The sequence below is a fragment of the Pseudophryne corroboree genome, chromosome 10 (assembly GCF_028390025.1).
Source record: "Pseudophryne corroboree isolate aPseCor3 chromosome 10, aPseCor3.hap2, whole genome shotgun sequence".
NCBI lineage: Eukaryota > Metazoa > Chordata > Amphibia > Anura > Myobatrachidae > Pseudophryne > Pseudophryne corroboree.
Genome location: NC_086453.1, coordinates 103443368 through 103459537, shown reverse-complemented (window position 1 = coordinate 103459537; position 16170 = coordinate 103443368). Strand labels below are relative to the sequence as shown.

The 16170-nt window shown below is 42.6% G+C and overlaps 1 long non-coding RNA gene across 1 annotated transcript; it reads left to right on the top strand.

Annotated features, from left to right (window-relative positions):
* Positions 1–1635: 1635 nt before the first annotated feature.
* On the top strand, positions 1636–15870 carry LOC134966152 (uncharacterized). The gene is made up of 2 exons (XR_010188592.1): positions 1636–1922; positions 14424–15870. It is a non-coding gene; the product is annotated as an uncharacterized LOC134966152 (long non-coding RNA).
* The last annotated feature ends 300 nt before the right edge of the window (positions 15871–16170 follow it).

Genomic DNA, 16170 nt, shown 5'->3' with positions numbered 1-16170 from the left:
AATCTATTGACAATCAGTATAACAAACTGCAAAGGTTCTTTACACACAGAATTGTATTCTCTTCAGGTTGGTATGATTGGGAGACACAATTTACTTTTTTAGCTGAGGTAACCAGTAATATCCAGTGGCTGTATTTATATATAACTATCTATCCATCCTGTATCTGTAGGTAGCTGGTGGCACTAAGTGCAGGTACAAAATAACGGGAGACAATGGAATGCCGGGCACTTGTGGATCTGATGGGGAGATTTAAGGAGCCACCTGGATAAGGTAGCTCAGTATTCTTGAGCTGGACCTGTACCTTTTTAACACTAAGTTTGTGGTGATGTGTACACATGCTGTCCTGCTTGAAAAAGTTCCAGAGAGGACTGAAACGTTGCATTTGTTGGTAAGTGCCTTTATTTGGATTCATTTGTATGCTATAGCACCCGGGTTTAGGTGTCCCCTAGTTGATGTGCACCCCTCTATTGGATAAATTAGGATGTGAGTGCGGAACTTTGAATAAATAAATATATAGCTTCTGGCTAACACCCCTGTCTTACCCACCCTTTCCCTGCCCTCTATCCAGCTTCTCCTTCCCACTGCCCTCTTACTCTATGCTCTCACCCTGCCACTCTCCGCCTTCTCCCTCCCGCTCTCTACCCTTGTCCCATCCTGCTACAAGTATCTGTATGAATATAATTTGACAGGGTTAAAGGGCAGACAGCTAAATGGTTTACATGTACTAAGGTCAATAGGGTCAAAAGGTCAAAATGCAAATGGTCATCAAATCATTAAGAACAATTGGTTTTCATGATTTTTAGGGTGAAGTTTAGGGTTAGGCACTTAGCGGGGGTTAGAGTTAAGCTGCTGGAGGGGACGGTTAGGGTTAGGCTGCTGGAGGGGACAGTTAGGGTTAGGCACTTGGTGGGGGATTAGTGTTACGCTGTCAGAGGGGACACCTAGCATTAAGGCACTTGGCAGAGAGTTAGGGATAGGCTGCTGGCAGGGATGGTTAGGGTTAGGCAGTAGGCACCAGGCGAAGGGTTAGAGTTAGGCACTAAGGGGCGAGTCAGGGTTAAAATAACAAAAAAAGTGTTGACTTTTTCTGTGTCAACCATTTGCAGGTCAACCTTTTGACCCTGTCGGCCAATTCCACATCAACCATTTAACTATTGACTTACTTACCGATTGTTGACCATCTTGTGTCAACCTATCGACTGCCTATCTATTTAGTGACTATTTTTTAACCCACACCCCCTGCTCTCTGCTTCCCCCCCCCCCCCCTTGTTCTACTAATAGCTATCCTCCTCCATTCCCAGTCCTCTTCTCTCCCACAGCACACGTTATTTACATCACACCTGCTGTGCACAACACGTGCAGCGGGAGCTAGGGGCATGTGCTGTGAATGTTAGGTGTGATGTGCATTTGCTACAGCCGTAAATGTGTGTGATGACCTAATTTAAATTAGACTCCAATTTAATAATAATAATAATAATAATAATAATAATAATATATTCTTTAGTACCAGTTTATTTTATGTTGCAGCAGTTGCATATCACTGAGTGGATCTATGTGCCATTCTAGTTATAACACTGTTTATTTAGTGTTCCCCTGCCTGATGACTGGTGTGTTGTCAGCTCCTGTTGGTGAGGAAAAGCTGTGAAAGCTTAGCAGTTCAAATTGCTATCTAGAAGCTGCAAGAGGAACTAGCTAATTTGTTCTTTTATCATTTTCATCTCACAGTCTGGGCTCTAATTGAATGGGAGGGAACTGGTAGTGAGTGATATACTGTACATATAAAAAAAGAAAACTTAGTGAAACTTAAAGCTAAGAGAAAATCCAGAGAAAGGTACAGATTCTGCTTGGAAGGGCTAGAAGAAGGGACTGCAGCTCACTGAGGCAGAAAGCAGAATCATTCTTCCACATTAGCAGAGAGACAAGTGAGTCATCTAATTACAATGGCAACCAAATCTAAAGAATGGAATTTAGTAGCTAAATAACAAATCATAGATGCCTATATAAGAAAGATAATTCTAAGTAAATACTGTAGTATTAGGGACACATTCATGTGACTGAAAGATTTTCTATGAAACTCACATGAGCGGCTATTTAGCTGTTTGCTGGGGAAAAAAAGTAAAGTGTCAGAAAAATCAGGTAAGAGAATTAATTTATCTTGGTGTTATTTCCAGCGCCTTTATTTTCTTGCATCTTATAGATATGCTGTTTAAGCAACTACAATCAAGTATGGCGGTAAATTTGTAAGCAGTGTTTAGTTCCTAATAACATACCACCCAAATACTGTACTTAGTTCTCTTCTCTGTTACTCTAATTTTATATCTTGTGTTTTCTAAATGGACTGTGATTTCATATGTAAATCACTATGTAAATCACAAATGTAAGACGACTGAAACCGTTTTAGCACTCTTCGTGGGCTGGTTTCGGGCTGAATTCACGGTAAAGTGCTCGGAGCCTTATGGGGCAGCGAGCACTTTTGTGCAAATTCAGGCTGCCGTAAAGTGCGACCAATGCCGCAATGATATTAGCTAATAGGATTGACCCCTTTGATTCATATTGGGAGAAAGTTGCTATATAAATAAAATTATTCTTCTTATTATTCTTCTTCTTATTAATAATAATAATAATAATAATAATTATTATTATTATTATTATTATTATTATAATAATAATAATAATAATAATAATAAAAGGGTAATTTATGCGATATGTTAATGGATTTGTGTAATTTGAGAAAGTGTCTATAAATGTATCCTTATTCATAGAAACATTAGAAACTGTTCTTGATATGATTACATTTTGATTAAATTATTATTATGGATAATAAAAATAAATAATATTATTAATAATAATTATGTATAATAATTAGAATTATAAAATAATAATATTATTATTATTATTATTATTATTATTATAAGCCCTTATTGTGTAGTAATGTGCATTTAAATTATTATTTAATCCCATGAAGTCTCAGCACATACTATATTCAGAATAAATAAATGTAGGAAATGCCCATATACCAGAAGTAGAGCTTAGGTTTGTTTAGTAACTAAAACCCAATTAATTGAACTTTTTACAGATCATTTTCAATGTAATGCAATAGGGGGTGGTCGAGCTGTCTTTATTTTATTTGTTATGCATTGAGATGTTGGCAGTGTCATTGTTCTATGATCGACAACCTTAATTCACTTTTTAATGTGCCATCTTTGTGGTATTTTAATCATTAAACATATTTTTATTTTAGCACTTACTGCAGCCTGGTAGCATCTTATGTGCGTACAGTAGAAACAAACAATACTTATAGAATAGCTGAGAACGCTGCCTCCAAATGAGAGGCTCTGTGATACCTCGCTGGTCAGGAGGTCTCTCAAGTTTGTCCTACTGTAGCTTGTAGCTCTTTAGAATATTTCTTATACAAATCAAACTATATATATATAGAGAGAGAGAGAGAGAGAGAGAGAGAGAGAGAGAGATGTAGCACTTTAATATACATTTTTGCACTTTCTGAAGTATATTGTTTCAAGTGTGTAGCAGATTGCTGGGGAGATGAGTCAAACCTGGGAGAGAAATAAAGTGGAGAGAGATAAAGTACCAACCAATCAGATTATGTAATTTTACAGACAATGCTAGAAAAAAGACAGTTAGAAGTGGATTGGTTGGTACTTTATCGCTCCCCTCTTTATCTCTCTCCAAGGCTTGATATGTCTCCCCCACTATACTTGGATCATCAGAAAGAGATCCGGTGAGGATCCCAGCGGTCAGGATCCCGGCAGTCGGAATACCGACGCCGGAATCCCGTCACTACTCGGAATGCTGACACCGGCATCTTGAATAGGGTCACAAGCCCGGTTACGGAATCCAGACTGCCGGAATCCCAACCAAGTTACTGCCGTTCCATCTAATAGGTAAGCCGTGGGTGGGATGGGGTGGTTAGGTTTAAACTGTAGGGAGGGAGGGTTAGCTTTAGGTACCACCATGGAGGGTTAGGGTTAAGCTGTGGGAGGGGATGGAGGGTTAGGTTTAGGTTGCTGGAGGGTAGGGGTAAGTATACCTATCTTCCGCTGTCAGGATTCTCAACATCGGGATGCCACGGTCGGTATTCTGACCACTGTCATCCCGAACGTCGGCAGATCAATCCCAACCCATCAGAAATTGGGCCTTATTCAAAGTAAGATGCAAGCAGAATAACAAAATGCATCTAGACAGCGAGATATTATCACTTCATAAATAGAATATTAGGATAATATAGTATTTAGAAAGTGTATTTATGTCACCTTCTAAAGGTACACTTTACAGTTGTTGGCTTTATTAGAACCTTTATTATAAGTAGGATTATTTACACGCTGTTCTATTTGTCAATCTGTTTAAATTTTAGATATTTCTTCTGTTGGTTTTTGTGTGTTTGGTAAGGAATTGGTTCACTCACATCTAGAGCACTGTCTTCCCCTTTATTTTAACTCATATCAATAAAATGTTTTACTTTTTTAATAAACATTCACAGCTTGTTATAATAAACATACAGTATACCATTTGTTGCCTCCAAAAAGAGTTTCTTCCTGTTTTGTTTTTTGCATCTTCTGAGTACACTGTATACAAAATCTCAGGTGCACCGCCAACAAACACTATCCTTTGTCATATTTTGTATATTAAATAATTGTTGGATGCTATTTATTTTCTTCCTTATCATTCAAACCAATGAATCTCAGACGTTTGATGACTTCATCCTTATCTTGTGCAGAATCCCTTTCCTCTTTCCCTTTCAGGGAATTAATACTCAAGGGAGTAGCTACCATCAGAGTCGGATTAAGACTGCATGGGGCCCTAGGCACTATAATGATTTAGGGCCCCCTCCTCCAATCCATTGATATATATATATATATTAGTGATGAGCTGGTTCGGTTTTACTCGGTTCTCAAAACGGCATCTTATTGGCTCATGGATGTCACGTGTTTTGGATAGCCAATAAGATGCCGTTTTGAGAACCGAGTGCATTGGCCAATTCACTAACTAAACCCCCATAATTTATTTATTGATGTTGTGAGGACAAGTGAGCTTGCTATGGTGAGTGCTGAATTCTCTATTTGTATGTATTTGGGTAGGTGGCCATGGGCTGCAGGCACCCCACCCTATGAGTGGTGAGTGCAGACACTGCACCCCTCTTCTGGGGTGGCGAGTGCTGTGGTTTTCTATATTTGTTTGTATATTATGGGGTTAATCTTTGGTTAACTCTTATTAACCATGGCCACAGGCCTTTTCATGCCCCCCTGTGTAATCTCAATTGTTCTAAAACTGTGTCAGCTGCTCCTTAGTAATTTACCGGCTGTGTCAGGTGACTAGTATGCCTTTAAAAGCCATTAGATATGTGGCAGGCATACATTAAACCTAGTGGGCATATTTGCAGTTATATTATGTGTGATACAGTTGCCAGGTTTTAATTCTTAAGGCTTTGTGATAGTGTAGGACCTGCATGAAGGTGGGGTACCTTGGCGAGCGGTTTGCAGGCTTCCGTGCATTGGCCAATTCACTAACTAAACCCCCATCATTTATTTATTGATGTTGTGAGGACAAGTGAGCTTGCTATGGTGAGTGCTGAATTCTCTATTTGTATGTATTTGGGTAGGTGGCCATGGGCTGCAGGCACCCCACCCTATGAGTGGTGAGTGCAGACACTGCACCCCGCTTCTGGGGTGGCGAGTGCTGTGGCTTTCTATATTTGTTTGTATATATATATATATATATATGTATATATATATATATATATATATATATATATATATATATATATTAGTGATGAGCGGGTTCGGTTTTACTCGGTTCTCAAAACGGCATCTTATTGGCTCATGGATGTCACGTGTTTTGGATAGCCAATAAGATGCCGTTTTGAGAACCGAGTAAAACCGAGTAAAACCGAACCCGCTCATCACTAATATATATATATATATATATATATATATACACACACAGTATATACAACTGATACACACTGATCAGAATACACAGGTCACACTGACATCACATGCCTCATACACATAGGCAACGCTAATATCACACACCTGATACACACTGATCACTCTACTGAAGTCACACTGATATCATACACCTGACATTAATCACTATATTCTCAGTTACCTGACCACTGTCCATAGCTTACCTGTGCTATGCCACATGTATCTAGGTCACCACTATTATACTGCACATGTCAGGCTTCCTACACAGTTCTGTCAGTATCTCTCAGCTTCAGCCCATGCTGCTGAGTAGGAGGAGTCAGAGCAGATTGTGCTGAGCAGGGCTGTAACTAAGTGTGTGCGGAGTGTGCTCCACACATAGCGCTGCAGGGTAGGGGTCGCTATTGGCAGCACTTGTCAATTATGAATTATCTAATTACTTTCACTTGCAGCTTCCCCCCTTTTTTGAAGCCCAGCATCTCCTGACTGCCCCTGTCTCCTTCCCCCACCCATTCTGTTCATGGACTTGAGTTGATAGCTCTTTGTTGTTCAGTCGCACTGTCCTTTATTACATTTCGGGATCCTGATGTGCCCGGGATACGAAACCATTGCCTATGACATTGTAGTCGGACGCTCTATTCATTGTGATATCTGCCCTTGCATAGAAAGCTAGAGAATTCCAAGCTGGAGAGTTTGAACTATTTGAAGCTTACCCAGTGGTAGAAAAAAATTATTAGTGGTACTGTGTGCGCATGCCGAAGGGTGTGGCCAATGAAAATGGGAGCGTGATACACATTTGCGGGCCAGATACACATATGACCCCAATAGTGCCAGATACACATATGTCCCCACACTGCCAGATATGCTCCCACAGTACCAGATACACATATGCCCCCACAGTGCCAGATAAGCCCCCACAGTGCCAGATACACATATGCCCCTACAGTGCCAGATATGCTCCCACAGTACCAGATACACATATGCCCCCACAGTGCCAGATATGTTCCTAAAGTGCCAGATACACATATTCACCCACAGTGCCAGATACACATATGCCCCACAGTGCCAGATACACAAATGCCCCACAGTGCCAGATACACATATGCCCCACAGTGCCAGATACACAAATGCCTCACAGTGCTACACACACAAATGCTCCACAGTGCCAGATACACAAATGCCCCACAGTGCCACATATACAAATGCCCCGACAGTGCCAGATACACAAATGCCTTCACAGTCCATAGCCCCCCCACCCCCCATGCTGCTCACTGCTGCTGCTGCTGCTGTGTGAATGGAGGAGAGGACAGCGTGCACCTCTCCTGCCCCTCAGTGCTCAGTCCAACTCTGGTCTCCGGCGGCAGTGTGTATCTCAAATGAGGCGCCGGTTCGTTAGCCAACCAGAGCTTGCGGACTGGCAGCCAATCAGGAACCGCGGCTGCTGGTCCACAAGCTCTGATTGGCTAACAAACCGGCGCCTCATTTGAGATTCACACCACCGCCGGAGACTGGACTGAGCAGTGAGGGGCAGGAGAGGCGCGCGCTCTCCTCTCCTCCCCTCTCACAGCAGTGGCTGCAAGCATTGCAATTTCTTACCGGTATGCAGTACTGCCCTGTACCGCCATACTTGCAGCACTGAGCTTACCTTGTACTTTGTGAAGGGGTGATCAGAGTTGTGTGTAGCTGCAAAGGATTGGATGCACACTGCATGGATCTGCTCCATTATGGTGCTGGTTATTTTTTTATGAGGTACAGGTAGCTTCATATAGTTAGAAATCTCATAGTTTTTATGCAGTATCAATGGGCTCGTGGGTGGGGTGTGTGGCTGTGTTGCAGTAGGTTATGGGTTTGAGTCCCGGGTGTGGCAGTATATTATTATTATTATTATTATTATATATGTGTTATTGAATAAGGGGTATTGTGGCTGAATGGTGGCAAGCTGAGTGCATGAATGTGGTATACAGAGGATTTGTGTCCATATCCATTTCCTTGCAGTGTTCTATAAGTGTGTGTTTGTGTGTGTGTGTATATCGATAGATAGATAGATAGATAGATAGATAGATAGATAGATAGATAGATATACTGTATATGGGAATGGGGCTTTCTCAGAGATCAATTTTGTCATGCTCCTTCCCCGCAAATAAGGTCATGACATCACAGAACAAACTTCATGAGGTCATGACATCACAGAACGAGCTCTAGGAGCAGGAAGATCGGTGCTGGGTGTAGCTGAATGACAAGCCCTGTGACCTTACAAGCTGGAAAAGGGTGCCACTGGGGCAGTGACCATACCACCCCCTTTGCCTTGCTCCCTGGGTGGCGGCACTGGTAGCAACACACCATGCTATGGCCCTGCTGCTCCACCCATACAAACCTTTTTTTTTAACAATTTTTTACTGAAGTATGAAATAACAAAAAAGTTGTACAATAGTTGATTTGTTAACATTGTAACAATACAATTAACTGCTAAATATTTGCAAATTACAATGTGAAACATCTCCTCAATTCATAATCAGTAGCAGAAAATAAATGATATATAGTAAGATATTGCTGAAGTACAAAGATCATATTAATAGTTTAAGCATTATAGATTATTTGACACTGTAAAACAAAATACAATACAGTTTATATGATGCAGTAGTTCATAAAGCAATGGGGTAGGGGCGCAGCGGGGGGGCGGGTCCTGGGGGGTGTCGCCATCTAATATTCTCAACACATACCAAGTAGTCAGATGCAAACTGTTATGAATCCCCTTGCGCATTGGAAGAGATAACGTTGTAATATAACTTTCCCAGATATCAAAAAAAGGACCCACATGTCTTTCCTTTTCAAACATGGGGACGGATGTATTAAGCCTGGAGAAGTGATAAAGCAGTGATAAAAAAGTGATAAGTGGATAACGCACCAGCCAATCATTACGGGTTTGAAAAATGACAGTTAGGAGTTGATTGGCTGGTGCGTTATCACCTTCCACTTATCACTTCTTTATAACTCCTCTAGGCTTTAAACATCTGCCCCATGGTCTCCACCCAATCCATCTGAAAGATATGATGAAGTTTTTCTTTATATAAGAAAATAACGGAGGGCTAAGATGTATTCAGTTTTGCAAAATAGTTATTTTTCAGCTGCAGAACTGAGAGCTAATAACAGCTTCTTACCCACTTTGGTGACACGTTGGTTTTTTTGGGGAACCCAAATATGGCCCACTCCGGTGACAAAAGGAACATAGTTAATTAACGTAGTCTCTGCATCACGTTTCACCCATACAAACTTGATTTAAAAGACCAGAAACCTGGACTGCAAGTTGGTATACAAAGACACTACTACAAAATTCACAAATACATATGTAAAAGTTACCATACCATTCTAATTAAGTATTATGGGGGTAATTCAGACCTGATTGCTCACTAGCATTTTTTGCAGCGCTGCGATCAGGTCAGAACTGCGCATGCATATGCACCGCAATGCGCAGACGCGTTGCACGGTTACAAAGCGTATAGTTGCTGTGCGATGGGTTTTGCGAAGAATCCATTCGCACAGCTGATCGCAAGGAGATTGACAGGAAGAAGGCGTTTGTGGGTGTCAACTGACAGTTTTCTGGGAGTGTTTTGTAAAACGCAGGCGTGTCCAAGTGTTTGCAGGGCGGATGTCTGACGTCAATTCCTGTCCCGGACAGGCTGAAGTGATCGCAGCGTCTGAGTAAATCCTGGGCTCCTGTAATCCCAATGATAAACACTGCCGCCGGCCTCTTTTACCATAAAACATTTGCACATAGGGGGTAATTCAGACCTGATCGCACACTTGCACAGCTAGAATACACTCCCCGGTGGGCGGCGACTATGCGAACGCAGGACTGCAAAAAACAGCTAGCGAGCGATCAGGTCTAAATTACCCCCTATGTGCAAATGTTTTCTGGTAAAAGAGGCCGGAGGCAGTGTTTATAATTGGGATTACAGACAGGAAATCTGCAGGAGCGATAGACTATGAACACTTTCAAATGCTCCTGCAACGGTCAGATCGGGCTCCTATTCCTGTTGAAGAGATCTGAAGAAAGCACACACTGAGCTAGAAATTGTTCAGTGTCTACAGGTGATCCCCGACCCAATGAATTGCTTTGTCGGATCAGCACACAATGGCCCTCAATCCGAGTTGATCGCACCAAGCAACTTTTTGCTGCTGGTGCGATCAACTAATCTCCGCCTATGGGGGAGTGTATTTTAGCATAGCAGGGCTGCGTTCGCTTGTGCAGCCCTGCTATGCTAAAAAAGTTTTACACAAAACAAGACCAACCCTGGACATACTTACCCTGTGCGACGGATCCAGGTCACGGCTTTGATGTCAGACATCTGCCCTCCGTTCGCCTGGACACGCCTGCCTTTTTCTTACCACTCCCCGAAAACGGCTTCAAACGGTCAGTTGACGCCCCGGAACGCCTTTCCGCTGTCAGTCTTCTTGCGGACGCTGTTTTGACCGCTTTCTTCGCTGTCAGCGTTGTTGATCCATCACCGGGCAATGACACGCGTGCGCAATGCGTACGCCGCGCATGCGCATTCCAGACCTGAGCGAAGAAGTGCAGCGTGCAATCGGGTCGGAATGAGGGCCACTGTCTGATAGTATGTAACCAGCTTTCTAACTAGTATCACCAATTCTCCTTTATGTGTGAATGTTATTAGTAGGTCTTCTGTATCAACCAAGTTATATTTTCAGTTTTTTCATGGTGGTAGAATGTTTCTGATATGTCATAAAGTTAAAGATAACCCAAAGATAAAACTCTGGACTCCCTGCTTGTAGATAGTAGTTATTCAGATCAGCCAGAGAGTCATCATCATAAATTACGTGTAAGTCAGCACAAAGCCACAGTCAGAATGACACATCGTACAAACTTAAAATCCGATTATTAAAGGAGATTAGGGGATATGAAATATTATATTATGCGGTCACTATTTCTGTACGCTGCTCCTAGATAGTTTTGTTAATTACCCACACATATACTTTAACTAATTTAACAAAGTCACCAACTATCTGCAGTAACATAATACTCTACATTGAACATGTAACAGTGCAACAAAGATAACACAACGTCAGTGTGTAGGGGCATTAATGCATTAATTTCCATCACTGACAATGTAAACGTGTATAAGTATATCCCTCATATGTACAGTATGTGTGCATGTACTGTATACCAAATTTCCATTGTAACGCCTACATTAGCAGCATTAGCTCAGCATTCCTGTGTAGTACAGCAATAGTCTGGTATATACAGCTATCTCTCAACCCTCATTACTGTTAATACCCATATATCTCACTATGGATTGGGAACTAAATGCTGGCTTTCGGGATGACAATAGTCAGGAGACCGACAGCGGCATCCCAACAGTCTTCACGACATGAGATGTTAAGGAGTCTAACCATCCCCCTACCATACCCTAACCCTCCCTTGTAGGTGCCTAACCCTAAAGTCTTCCCCCCTCCCCACAGCCTAACCCCTCCTGAGTTGTGCCTAAACCTGCCCCCTCCCCGCACCCTAACCCTAACCATCTCTAACCGCAGCCTAACCCTAATGCCTCCCTTGTAGGTGCCTAACCCTAAAGTCTTCCCCCCTCCCCACAGCCTAACCCCTCCTGAGTTGTGCCTAAACCTGCCCCCTCCCCGCACCCTAACCGTCTCCAACCACAGCCTAACCCTAACGCCTCCCTTGTAGGTGCCTAAACCTAAAGTCTTCCCCCCTCTCCACAGCCTAACCCTAACCCCTCCTGAGTGGTGTCTAAATCTAACCCACTCCCCGCACCCTAAACCTAACCGCCTCCAACCACAGCCTAACTCCTCCCTGGTGGTGCCTAACCCTAAACCCCCCTCCTCACACCCTAAAGCTAAACCCCCCCCCCCCCACTAATCCTAAGTCCCCCAGGGGTTGCCTAAACATAACCACCCCATCCCCGGCCTAGTACTTACCTGGGCCGCTGTGTTGACGATCGGGATACCAATGTTCTATATGCTGTGTCTATACCTATTTGCTCAATATATAGATTTATGCATTACAAACTACTGTATATGCACCATATGCATCTCAAGCAATAACTCCATACAACACATTGTCCACCATGTATCATGCTGTCATTTTATACTTTTGCCGCTTTAAATCTCAAATGAGATCACAAAAATCCTACTGCTTGCACACATTTACATAAACTCCCATGTCAGTATGGTGTATGAGCGTGCACATCTATAGCATACACATTCCCTGTGCAGTCAGGAGCCTTCTCTATGTGAGCACTAGTACCTGCAACTTACTGTGTAAGCACCAAGCACCTACCATACTGTGAAGAGCATGTCTCCTGCAATTATTACATCATCATGAGGGGCAAGGGAATGGGGTAAGGTGAAAGGAGCAGTACACATACATAAAACAGACTAGTACATACAAGATTGTCAAAAGGAGCACATAGGCTTAAGGGGCCTGACTGCACGAAGGACGTAAATTTGTCTACCAAGTACCTGTATTTGCATGGAAAACACTGTGTGGTATAATGTGTACTGGGGGTCCTGTGTGGTATAATGTGAACTGGGGGCTCTGTGTGATATAATGTAAACTGGGGTCTCTGTGTGGTATAATGTGAACTGGGGGCACTGTGTGGTATAATGTGAACTGGGGCACTGTGTGGTATAATGTGAACTCGGAGCACTGTGTGTTATAATGTGAACTGGGGGCACTGTGTGGTATAATGTGAACTGGGGGCACTGTGTGGTATAATGTGAACTGGGGGCACTGTGTGGTATAATGGGAACTGGGGACACTGTGTGACATAATATGTACTGGTGGCACTACAATGTAGCATATTGTTAACTGGGGGGGCAATGGTAGTCATTCCGAGTTGTTCGCTCGTTGACGATTTTCGCAACGGAGCGATTAAGGCAAAAATGCGCATGCGCATGGTACACAGTGCGCATGCGGTTAGTATTTTAGCACAAAACTTAGTAGATTTACTCACGTCCGAACGAAGAATTTTCATCGTTGAAGTGTTCGGAGTGTGATTGACAGGAAGTGGGTGTTTCTGGGCGGAAACTGGCCGTTTTCTGGGAGTGTGCGGAAAAACGCAGGCGTATCAGGGAAAAACGCGGGAGTGTCTGGAGAAACGGGGGAGTGGCTGGCTGAACGCAGGGCGTGTTTGTGATGTCAAACCAGGAACGAAACGGCCTGAGCTGATCGCAATCTGTGAGTAGGTCTGGAGCTACTCAGAAACTGCTAAGAATTTTCTATTCGCAATTCTGCGAATCTTTAGTTCGCTATTCTGCTAAGCTAAGATACACTCCCAGAGGGCGGCGGCCTAGCGTGTGCAATGCTGCTAAAATCTGCTAGCGAGCGAACAACTCGGAATGACCCCCAATGTGTGATATAATGCAAACTAGGTCACTACTTTGGGGCAATTCAACAAGTGCTGCAAAAGAGAGTAGTGTCCCTAGAAGCATTGGGGAGGGCGCCCTTCAACATGTTGCTATGGGGCCCATACATTTCTGACAACACCCCTGCTTACAGTGCAGTGTGAGATGGACTGAATGTGTACAGTTAAGGGCAGAAACAAGATGACCAAGAAAGCAAGCATGCAGAGCTGGCTAGAGTGTAAACCATGAGGATAACGCCATGGGACAGTGACACAAGGAGTTGGCAAGATAATAAGCTTTGCTTTAGACATGCTGAGTTTAGTTGAGTTTGGTACATCCAAGTGGAGTTGGCAAAGTTGCAGTCAGCAAGACAGGACAAAAGCTAGATTATATAAACTCCTCTCTTTGGTCTCGTCTATGTAACAGGGATCCCTGCTATGCAGTTGAACTATAAACATTTGCTGAACCGGCTTCCTGGATATTGAATTTGGCTTATTCTTCATTGCTCTTATCTGCCGCCTGGCTCCGACGTTCCGCTTGTTCCTGGATTCCTGCTTTCTTCTCATCTGGGTACCGCATTTGTCTCATAGTAGTAGCTTCCTGGAGCAGGAAGACATTAGACTCTACCTCCAATGAGCCAGTGCCAATCTTCAGACACATAGACGTCCGCATCCAATGTTTATTTTATGCCATCTTGGAGAACATAAGATTTAAGATTATGAACAAGAGACTCAAGGGCGTGTGCCAGTGTGTGCCAGTGTGTGCCTAGCAATGAAGTGTATTTACTTGGTTTCTAAGGGGTATATTTACTAAAGTTTTTCTAAGTGGAGATGTTGCCCATAGCAACCAATCAGATTCTAGCTATTATCTTGTGGAAGATGCTAGATAAATGATAAGTAGAATCTGATTGGTTGCTATAGGAAACATGTCCACTTCTAACAATACCCCTATATGTTAACACTGTGTCCTGGCAATATGCCTGCCACTACAAGCTACGCACTGGCGTCACCTGTATTTACTTTGATTTAATTTGTTTGTTTAACCTCTGAACTGTGAAGATTGTTTGTCTGATATAAAGTTACTTTTCTATTTTCTCACCAGTTATTAGATTACAAGATTGATGGCATCGCCTATTTTCCCCCAGGATCTGATAGTGGAGCTGAAGGAAATTGAGCCGGAGGCCGGGCCGTATGAGAATGAGCAACCTCAGAAGAGCACTGCAGACCCGTACCTGATCAGCACTACAACTGGTGGGATGGAAAACTCCTGCCACAGCTGCCTGCTAGGGTTTGGAATAGTAACACTTTTGATCGGCGTATCAGTTGCATGTTTGTCGTATGCAACTCATTTGCATGACAAAGTTCTCTTAGCTGTGGGGCACTTAATTCTGTTCATGGGCATCTCAGTAACTGCGTTCAGTTGCATTTGGAGACGCTACAGGAAAAAAAGAAAGGCCAAGATGAATAATGATTTGGAAGAATTGTTTTCGGAGAATAAACAGAAAAAAATCAAAATATAACAGACGTCCAGTTAATAAATACTTCAGTCCTGCATCTTATGGTGAGAAAGATTGTATTCTGCATATTGCAAACAGTCAACTGAACATGGACTATAAAACCTGCTTATCCCTCCTCTTTTCTCATTACATAAACATTATGGGAGCCATACATCTGCTGCATATTGCCCCAACACTGCCAACACTGGAGCATATAACAGTTTATCAAAAAGAAAAGGAAATGCAATTCTGCGCATCCACAGCTGACACTGGGGTCAGGGAATTGGGGAAATCCAATATGATGAATTTCCCCAATTTGCCTATTCCGACCAAAATATGATCTGCATTCCTAAATCAAGAATTTATAACATGCAGAATTTCCCTGAATCCTCAACGGATCACAAGTCTTCGCTGGCTGCCGATTGTGTTTTTGATCGTTGTATTGGGGAACCGCCGCGCTAATGCATGGTCCGAATTACTCAAGCTAATCTGGAGCCTGGGTCCAAAACTTTACTTGATCCAAGTTACGTTAAATATTTGTGTTCACTTAAATTTGCTGCTGAGTAAATATACTATTGTCACGCAGCATATTCTACAGCTATCACTGAAGGCATACCTCCCAATAATAAGGGGCTTGCCATCATGACAATGTGGGTGTGACTTTGGTGTATGGGGGCATGGCTTGGACAGAGCAGTGTGCGGTTTGGGTGGATCACGGTAGGAGATATTGGGACAATTTGGCATCTTGGCGGTATGCTGAAGAGAGTGAACACATTGAAATCAAATAAATATTTATTTATGATAAACAGATTTTATGTAACGGTCACATATCTACACAGTGTCCATAATGTAAAATGTTGAAGAAGAACACTTTGCGTTTTGCTCTAAGAAAGGACACACTTATTCATAGATGTGCACGCACATTGGCAGATTTTCCATACATATTAGGAAATACTAAGGGCATATTAATGTATCTGGCTGTCAATCTTTTGCAGTTGTTTGTTGTACTTTAAAGGGTGAAAAGAAGACAAATAAAGGCTTAATTTTACTAAGTGTTCTGGTGTGTGATGATCTGAACAGCAATTGTATTTCTATATACAATCACCAATCAATTAATTTAGCAATCATGCACAAAGTTATCCTTCTTCCATTCATTTATTATAATCGTGTGCAACACAGAATATACTATCTTACACCCCTTTTCCACGGGAAATTTCCGTGTCGAGTGGCAAATGCAGGTATTCTAGAGGGGGTTTCCAAATGCAATCCGCAATCTCCCACTCAGCGGAATATTGGAGCAAGTGCGGGAGTCTGGCTGAGCAGTAGAAAAACCTAGTAACGACCCTGGACATT